The 10,000-nt window shown below is 36.3% G+C and overlaps 1 protein-coding gene across 2 annotated transcripts in view; it reads left to right on the forward strand.

Moving 5' to 3' along the window:
* twist3 overlaps nucleotides 1-10,000 on the forward strand; it is a 58,958-nt gene that overhangs the window by 48,257 nt on the left and 701 nt on the right. The window lies entirely within an intron of this gene.

Below are 10,000 nucleotides of genomic sequence, written 5' to 3' on the forward strand. Positions count from 1 at the left end.
TTTCTGAGGGATCGCTTGTGCACGCCAGTTTTCCAAGACTCTGTATTTAGTTAGCGCAGGCAGCATGAAGCAGGGCTTTTATTGTGAAGATAGGAAATGTGCAGTCGGCCTTTAGAGTTTTGACGGAAGGTACGGCGCGAGAGTCTGTTGAAATAAAAAGTGTTTCTCGCCTTCCTCTCGGTCATATTTTCATAATAATGATCTTGCAGCAGCCAGCGTCATCTCACAAGACCCTCCGGTACCGTGAATGTCATTTAAGTGACGTCTTGGTGTAGATTGATGATCACTCATTTTTAGGTCTATTTTTTTTTAAAGCCTGGCTGGAGATCGACTGACACACCCCCCGCGGTCGACTGGTAGCTCGCGATCGACGTAATGGGCACCCCTGTCCTAGCTCATAAAGAAATAATGTTAACTCAATAAAGTGTACATCTTTTTTTAGTTTCAACTTTTCATATTTTAGCATTGTAACCACATTTGCAAACAACTTTTCTCTTCATAGAATGTTCTTTCAATAAAGAAATAAAGTGCAAAAATGTCAAAGCATCATAACAAACAGTTATGTCAAATAGTAGCAGAAGTGCACTTTTTGGAGAGCTGTATTATTTTCAGTTTTGTGCCCAAGGGACTGATTTTATTTAACACTATATTATTATTTATACACCCATAGTGATCACAGAGACAGGTTGTTTTTGTGTTACTGTATATATTTGTTGTTCTGAAAAATCCCACTTAATATACTTTGGGTAACAACAGTGGATGTTTATTTATTTTATTTTATTTTTTTAGGGGGTTAACAGTCAATATTAATTAGATTTTATTTTTTTCTTATATAATAAAAGTGAGCTTTTGTTAAACCAAATATCGTTTTTGTTTTTTTCCATGTACAACAACCTATCTGGACTCGATAAGAGAATCGATAAGGAATCGGTTCGATAAGAGGATTCGATAATAGGCTCAAACTGGATAATTTCTTATCAAACATCATCCCTATATATATGTATATATATATGTATATGTACATACACATGTATATAGACATGTATATATACATAAAAGGTTTGGACACATTAAAGGAAAGTCACATGTCAGGGCAAAAGCACAATTCAGCATGTTCGAAAAGGAGTAGGAAGAAGTATATCATCTACATTAATTTACTAAGACTGTGAATCGGGCACCACTCGATTCCATTCCTTTCCAATTCTTGGGGGTAACAAATCGATTCAGAATATATTCTTGATTTAAAATCAATACTTTTTAACAACATTGAATGCCAGTTGTATGATGAACTACATTCCTCCACAGAGTTGATAACAACTCTGATACATTTCTATATTACCTAAAAGAAAGCTGGTTTTGTTCAACAACATTTTACCCCAACATTTAACAAAGCTGCTGGACAGGACAGATTTTGAAAAAAAAAATGAAATAAAATAGACTTTTGATTGTGTTGAATAGATTAAAAATTGTTTAGGATAAAAATTGCGATTGTTTTGGACACCCCTGTTATTTAATACTACAAAATAATGTAAGTTATTACAATAAATGTAACCATTGTTGCTAAAACAAAAAATAAAACTGTAAAACTTATGTAAAGAAGGCCGATAGGATTCAATAAAAAACCTCAGCTTCTTCCTACTTCTTTTCAGACATCTTGATTTGTGTAACTGTTTTCATAATCATGTCATGTGTTCCACTGTAAGACCATTTATAATAAATATTGCCATGTAGTCCACTGTGACACAAACTACATGGAAACTGCAACATTATTATATTGGGCATATGTATATATATATATATATATATATATATATATATATATATATATATATATATATATATATATATATTCAAAGCGCTTTGAGTACCTTGAAGGTAGAAAAGCGCTATACAAGTACAACCCATTTATTTATTTATCATATATATATATATATATATATATATATATATATATATATATATATATATATATATTAGTGCCTTGCATGGCAGCTCCCTCCATCAGTGTGTGAATGTGTGTGTGAATGGGTAAATGTGGAAGTAGTTTCAAAGCGCTTTGAGTACCTTGAAGGTAGAAAAGCGCTATACAAGTACAACCCATATATATATATATAGGTACTCAAAGCGCTTTGAAACTACTTCCACATTTACCCATTCACACACACATTCACACACTGATGGAGGGAGCTGCCATGCAAGGCACTAACCAGCACCCATCAGGAGCAAGGGTGAAGTGTCTTGCTCAGGACACAACAGACGTGACGAGGTTGGTACTAGGTGGGGCTTGAACCACGGACTCTCGGGTTGCACACGGCCACTCTACCACTGCGCCACAAATATATATATATATGTATATATATATATATATGTATATTTACATACACTGTATATCGAGGGTCTCAGACAATTGTGGCCTGTGAGACGTTATTTTGCGGCCCGCACCTTGATATGTAAATGTGTAAATGTAATGTTAGTGAGGCCCGCGAGTTTAATATGATGTGTTCTGGGTATTTGTCCTGTTGTGTTTATGTTGTGTTACGGTGCGGATGTTCTCCCCAAATGTGTTTGTCATTCTTCTTTGGTGTGGGTTCACAGTGTGGCGCATATTAGTAAGATTCTTAAAGTTGTTTAAATCGGCCACCCTCAGCGTGACCTGTATGGCTGTTGACCAAGTATGCCTTACAGTCAAGTACATGTGTCTGTTGAAGCCTCATATGACATGTGGCTGGGCCGGCATGCTGTCAATACGACGAAAAAGCGGATTGGATGAATTGTTGTTGGAGACCCCTGCTGTATGTAGTATATTAATGTTGTTGGAGACCCCCGCTGTATGTAGTATATTAATGTTGTTGGAGACCCCTGCTGTATGTAGTATATTAATGTTGTTGGGGACCCCTGCTGTATGTAGTATATTAATGTTGTTGGAGACCCCTGCTGTATGTAGTATATTAATGTTGTTGGGGACCCCTGCTGTATGTAGTATATTAATGTTGTTGGAGACCCCCGCTGTATGTAGTATATTAATGTTGTTGGAGACCCCTGCTGTTTGTAGTATATTAATGTTGTTGGAGACCCCTGCTGTATGTAGTATATTAATGTTGTTGGAGACCCCTGCTGTATGTAGTATATTAATGTTGTTGGAGACCCCTGCTGTATGTAGTATATTAATGTTGTTGGGGACCCCTGCTGTTTGTAGTATATTAATGTTGTTGGGGACCCCTGCTGTATGTAGTATATTAATGTTGTTGGGGACCCCTGCTGTTTGTAGTATATTAATGTTGTTGGAGACCCCTGCTGTATGTAGTATATTAATGTTGTTGGGGACCCCTGCTGTATGTAGTATATTAATGTTGTTGGGGACCCCTGCTGTATGTTGTATATTAATGTTGTTGGAGACCCCTGCTGTATGTAGTATATTAATGTTGTTGGAGACCCCTGCTGTATGTAGTATATTAATGTTGTTGGAGACCCCTGCTGTATGTAGTATATTAATGTTGTTGGGGACCACTGCTGTATGTTGTATATTAATGTTGTTGGAGACCCCTGCTGTATGTAGTATATTAATGTTGTTGGAGACCACTGCTGTATGTTGTATATTAATGTTGTTGGAGACCCCTGCTGTATGTAGTATATTAATGTTGTTGGAGACCCCTGCTGTATGTAGTATATTAATGTTGTTGGAGACCCCTGCTGTATGTAGTATATTAATGTTGTTGGGGACCCCTGCTGTATGTAGTATATTAATGTTGTTGGAGACCCCTGCTGTATGTAGTATATTAATGTTGTTGGACACCCCTGCTGTATGTAGTATATTAATGTTGTTGGAGACCCCCGCTGTATGTAGTATATTAATGTTGTTGGAGACCCCCGCTGTATGTAGTATATTAATGTTGTTGGAGACCCCCGCTGTATGTAGTATATTAATGTTGTTGGAGACCCCTGCTGTATGTAGTATATTAATGTTGTTGGAGACCCCTGCTGTATGTAGTATATTAATGTTGTTGGGGACCCCTGCTGTTTGTAGTATATTAATGTTGTTGGGGACCCCTGCTGTATGTAGTATATTAATGTTGTTGGGGACCCCTGCTGTTTGTAGTATATTAATGTTGTTGGGGACCCCTGCTGTATGTAGTATATTAATGTTGTTGGGGACCCCTGCTGTATGTAGTATATTAATGTTGTTGGGGACCCCTGCTGTATGTAGTATATTAATGTTGTTGGGGACCCCTGCTGTATGTAGTATATTAATGTTGTTGGAGACCCCTGCTGTATGTTGTATATTAATGTTGTTGGAGACCCCTGCTGTATGTAGTATATTAATGTTGTTGGAGACCCCTGCTGTATGTAGTATATTAATGTTGTTGGAGACCCCTGCTGTATGTAGTATATTAATGTTGTTGGAGACCCCTGCTGTATGTAGTATATTAATGTTGTTGGCGACCCCTGCTGTTTGTAGTATATTAATGTTGTTGGAGACCCCTGCTGTATGTAGTATATTAATGTTGTTGGGGACCCCTGCTGTATGTAGTATATTAATGTTGTTGGAGACCCCTGCTGTATGTTGTATATTAATGTTGTTGGAGACCCCTGCTGTATGTAGTATATTAATGTTGTTGGAGACCCCTGCTGTATGTAGTATATTAATGTTGTTGGAGACCCCTGCTGTATGTAGTATATTAATGTTGTTGGAGACCCCTGCTGTATGTAGTATATTAATGTTGTTGGAGACCCCTGCTGTTTGTAGTATATTAATGTTGTTGGAGACCCCTGCTGTATGTAGTATATTAATGTTGTTGGGGACCCCTGCTGTATGTAGTATATTAATGTTGTTGGAGACCCCTGCTGTATGTAGTATATTAATGTTGTTGGAGACCCCTGCTGTATGTAGTATATTAATGTTGTTGGAGACCCCTGCTGTATGTAGTATATTAATGTTGTTGGAGACCCCTGCTGTATGTAGTATATTAATGTTGTTGGAGACCCCTGCTGTATGTAGTATATTAATGTTGTTGGAGACCCCTGCTGTATGTAGTATATTAATGTTGTTGGAGACCCCTGCTGTATGTAGTATATTAATGTTGTTGGAGACCCCTGCTGTTTGTAGTATATTAATGTTGTTGGAGACCCCTGCTGTATGTAGTATATTAATGTTGTTGGGGACCCCTGCTGTATGTAGTATATTAATGTTGTTGGAGACCCCTGCTGTATGTAGTATATTAATGTTGTTGGAGACCCCTGCTGTATGTAGTATATTAATGTTGTTGGAGACCCCTGCTGTATGTAGTATATTAATGTTGTTGGAGACCCCTGCTGTTTGTAGTATATTAATGTTGTTGGAGACCCCTGCTGTATGTAGTATATTAATGTTGTTGGGGACCCCTGCTGTATGTAGTATATTAATGTTGTTGGAGACCCCTGCTGTATGTAGTATATTAATGTTGTTGGAGACCCCTGCTGTATGTAGTATATTAATGTTGTTGGAGACCCCTGCTGTATGTAGTATATTAATGTTGTTGGAGACCCCTGCTGTATGTAGTATATTAATGTTGTTGGAGACCCCTGCTGTATGTAGTATATTAATGTTGTTGGAGACCCCTGCTGTATGTAGTATATTAATGTTGTTGGAGACCCCTGCTGTATGTAGTATATTAATGTTGTTGGAGACCCCTGCTTTATGTAGTATGTTAATGTTGTTGGAAACCCCTGCTGTATGTAGTATATTAATGTTGTTGGAGACCCCTGCTGTATGTAGTATGTTAATGTTGTTGGAAACCCCTGCTGTATGTAGTATATTAATGTTGTTGGAAACCCCTGCTGTATGTAGTATATTAATGTTGTTGGAGACCCCTGCTGTATGTAGTATATTAATGTTGTTGGAGACCCCTGCTGTATGTAGTATATTAATGTTGTTGGAGACCCCTGCTGTATGTAGTATATTAATGTTGTTGGAGACCCCTGCTGTATGTAGTATATTAATATTGTTGGAGACCCCTGCTGTATGTAGTATATTAATGTTGTCGGACAACCCTGCTGTATTTAGTATATTAATGTTGTCGGAGACCCCTGCTGTATGTAGTATATTAATGTTGTTGGAGACCCCTGCTGTATGTAGTATATTAATGTTGTCGGACAACCCTGCTGTATGTAGTATATTAATGTTGTCGGACAACCCTGCTGTATGTAGTATATTAATGTTGTCGGAGACCCCTGCTGTATGTAGTATATTAATGTTGTTGGAGACCCCTGCTGTATGTAGTATATTAATGTTGTTGGAGACCCCTGCTGTATGTAGTATATTAATGTTGTTGGAGACCCCTGCTGTATGTAGTATATTAATGTTGTTGGAGACCCCTGCTGTATGTAGTATATTAATGTTGTTGGAGACCCCTGCTGTATGTAGTATATTAATGTTGTTGGAGACCCCTGCTTTATGTAGTATGTTAATGTTGTTGGAAACCCAGTATATTAATGTTGTTGGAGACCCCCGCTGTATGTAGTATATTAATGTTGTTGGAGACCCCTGCTGTATGTAGTATATTAATGTTGTCGGACAACCCTGCTGTATGTAGTATATTAATGTTGTCGGAGACCCCTGCTGTATGTAGTATATTAATGTTGTCGGAGAACCCTGCTGTATGTAGTATATTAATGTTGTCGGAGACCCCTGCTGTATGTAGTATATTAATGTTGTCGGAGACCCCTGCTGTATGTAGTATATTAATGTTGTTGGAGACCCCTGCTGTATGTAGTATATTAATGTTGTTGGAGACCCCTGCTGTATGTAGTATATTAATACTGCCAAGTGAGGTAATGATATATTGTATTGATGATTAAGACTCAGATGATCTGATCGATGGTGCAGGATATTATAATCTCCTGCTTCTACCTGCTCCTTTTCAGACACACATTTTGAATTTTCTCTCAATATTTTTATTGTTTTGTTTTTTTTTGCAAATGAACTTAATGCAAATGGAGATGCTTTGTTGTGTTTGAAATTAATTAGTGAATTGACCTGCAATATGTGTGTGGGTGGTTGCAATGCAATTGACATTTTTGCTTACCTTTTGGGAGAAGTAAAAAAAAAAAAAAACACCTGAAAAAACAGCCAGTACATGAAATAGGAACATAATTATGTCCCAATAGTGGATGTATTTGCTGAGAATGATTTGTCCAGCACTTAGTTTTCTCTCTCGTGCGAGCGAGCTTGTCGCTTGAACAAAGTGTGGAGGAGGAAGTGTTGCTTTGTTTATGTCTTCATCGCGCATATTTGCTCTTTTCTTTTGCATGGCAGTCATTTCTGTGGCTGCTGATGCTGCACTTTCCTCAACTCACACTACACACTGCACTACACACTACACTACACACTACCCACTACACTACACACCACACTAATCTACACACTCGTCACAGAGACTGACTGTGAGGAGACAAATTATACACCCACTTTTCACTCTGGCTATCATTTTCTTGTAGCTTCATGACACACACACTCTGTGTTAAAAATGAGATGTTCCATCATTTAATGTATCAAAACAATGGTTTATGTAGTTGAATTGTATTTATTATAACAAATAAATAATTTAAGTGATTTATACTACCTTAGAAAACACTCCATAATGACACCCTAAGTATTAAGTATCACCATGACAACATTAAATACAGCAGTGTAGTAGACCTAAGTATTCATCAATTACCACCATAATGACAACATTAAATACAGTAGTGTAGTAGACCTAAGTATTCATCAATTACCACCATAATGACAACATTAAATACAGTAGTGTAGTAGACCTAAGTATTAAGTATCACCATGACAACATTAAATACAGCAGTGTAGTAGACCTAAGTATTCATCAATTACCACCATAATGACAACATTAAATACAGTAGTGTAGTAGACCTAAGTATTCATCAATTACCACCATAATGACAACATTAAATACAGTAGTGTAGTATACCTAAGTATTCATCAATTACCACCATAATGACAACATTAAATACAGTAGTGTAGTAGACCTAAGTATTCATTAAGTATCACCATTATGACAACATTAAATACAGTAGTGTAGTAGACGTAAGTATTCATCAAGTACCACCATCATGACAACATTAAATACAGTGGTGTAGTAGACCTAAGTATTCATTAAGTACCATGATGACAACATTAAATACAGTAGTGTAGTAGACCTAAGTATTCATTAAGTACCACCATGATGGCAACATTAAATACAGTAGTGTAGTAGACCTAAGTATTCATTAAGTACCACCATGATGACAACATTAAATACAGTAGTGTAGCAGACCTAGGTATTCATTAAGTATCACCATAATGACAACATTAAATACAGTAGTGTAGTAGACCCAAGTATTCATTAAGTATCACCATGATGACAACATTAAATACAGTAGTGTAGTAGACCTAAGTATTCATTAAGTATTACCATGATGACAACATTAAATACAGTAGTGTAGTAGACCTGAGTATTCATTAAGTATCACCATGATAACATTAAATACAGTAGTGTAGTAGACTTAAGTATTCATCAATTACCACCATAATGACAACATTAAATACAGTAGTGTAGTAGACCTAAGTATTCATTAAGTACCACCGTAATGACAACATTAAATACAGTAGTGTACTAGACCTAAGTATTCATCAATTACAACCATAATGACAACATTAAATACAGTAGTGTAGCAGACCTAAGTATTCATTAAGTACCACCATCATGACAACATTAAATACAGTAGTGTAGTAGACCCAAGTATTCATTAAGTATCACCATAATGACAACATTAAATACAGTAGTGTAGTAGACCTAAGTATTCATTAAGTATCACCATGATGACAACATTAAATACAGTAGTGTAGTAGACCTAAGTATTCATCAATTACCACCATAATGACAACATTAAATACAGTAGTGTAGGTAGTGTAGCAGACCTAAGTATTCATTAAGTACCACCATAATGACAACATTAAATACAGTAGTGTAGTAGACCTAAGTATTCATTAAGTATCACCATGATGACAACATTAAATACAGTAGTGTAGTAGACCTAAGTATTCATTAAGTACCACCATAATGACAACATTAAATACAGTAGTGTAGTAGACCTAAGTATGCATTAAGTACCACCATGATGACAACATTAAATACAGTAGTGTAGTAGACCTAAGTATTCATTAAGTACCACCGTAATGACAATATTAAATACAGTAGTGTAGTAGACCTAAGTATTCATCAATTACCACCATAATGACAACATTAAATACAGTAGTGTAGTAGACCTAAGTATTCATTAAGTGCCACCATAATGACAACATTAAGTACAGTAGTGTAGTAGACCTAAGTATTCATTAAGTACCACCGTGATGACAACATTAAATACAGTAGTGTAGTAGACCTAAGTATTCATTAAGTACCACCATAATGACGTTAAATACAGTAGTGTAGTAGACCCAAGTATTCATTAAGTACCACCGTAATGACAACATTTAATACAGTAGTGTAGTAGACCTAAGTATTCATTAAGTAGCACCATCATGACAACATTAAATACAGTAGTGTAGTAGACCTAAGTATTCATTAAGTACCACCGTAATGACAACATTAAATACAGTAGTGTAGTAGACCTAAGTATTCATTAAGTACCACCATAATGACGTTAAATACAGTAGTGTAGTAGACCCAAGTATTCATTAAGTACCACCGTAATGACAACATTAAATACAGTAGTGTAGTAGACCTAAGTATTCATTAAGTACCACCATAATGACAACATTAAATACAGTAGTGTAGTAGACCTAAGTATTCATTAAGTACCACCATAATGACGTTAAATACAGTAGTGTAGTAGACCCAAGTATTCATTAAGTACCACCGTAATGACAACATTAAATACAGTAGTGTAGTAGACCCAAGTATTCATTAAGTATCACCATAATGACAACATTAAATACAGTAGTGTAGTTTGTTTGATCTTGTCAGTACTG

Source organism: Nerophis ophidion, linkage group LG16, assembly GCF_033978795.1.
Source record: "Nerophis ophidion isolate RoL-2023_Sa linkage group LG16, RoL_Noph_v1.0, whole genome shotgun sequence".
Lineage (NCBI taxonomy): Eukaryota > Metazoa > Chordata > Actinopteri > Syngnathiformes > Syngnathidae > Nerophis > Nerophis ophidion.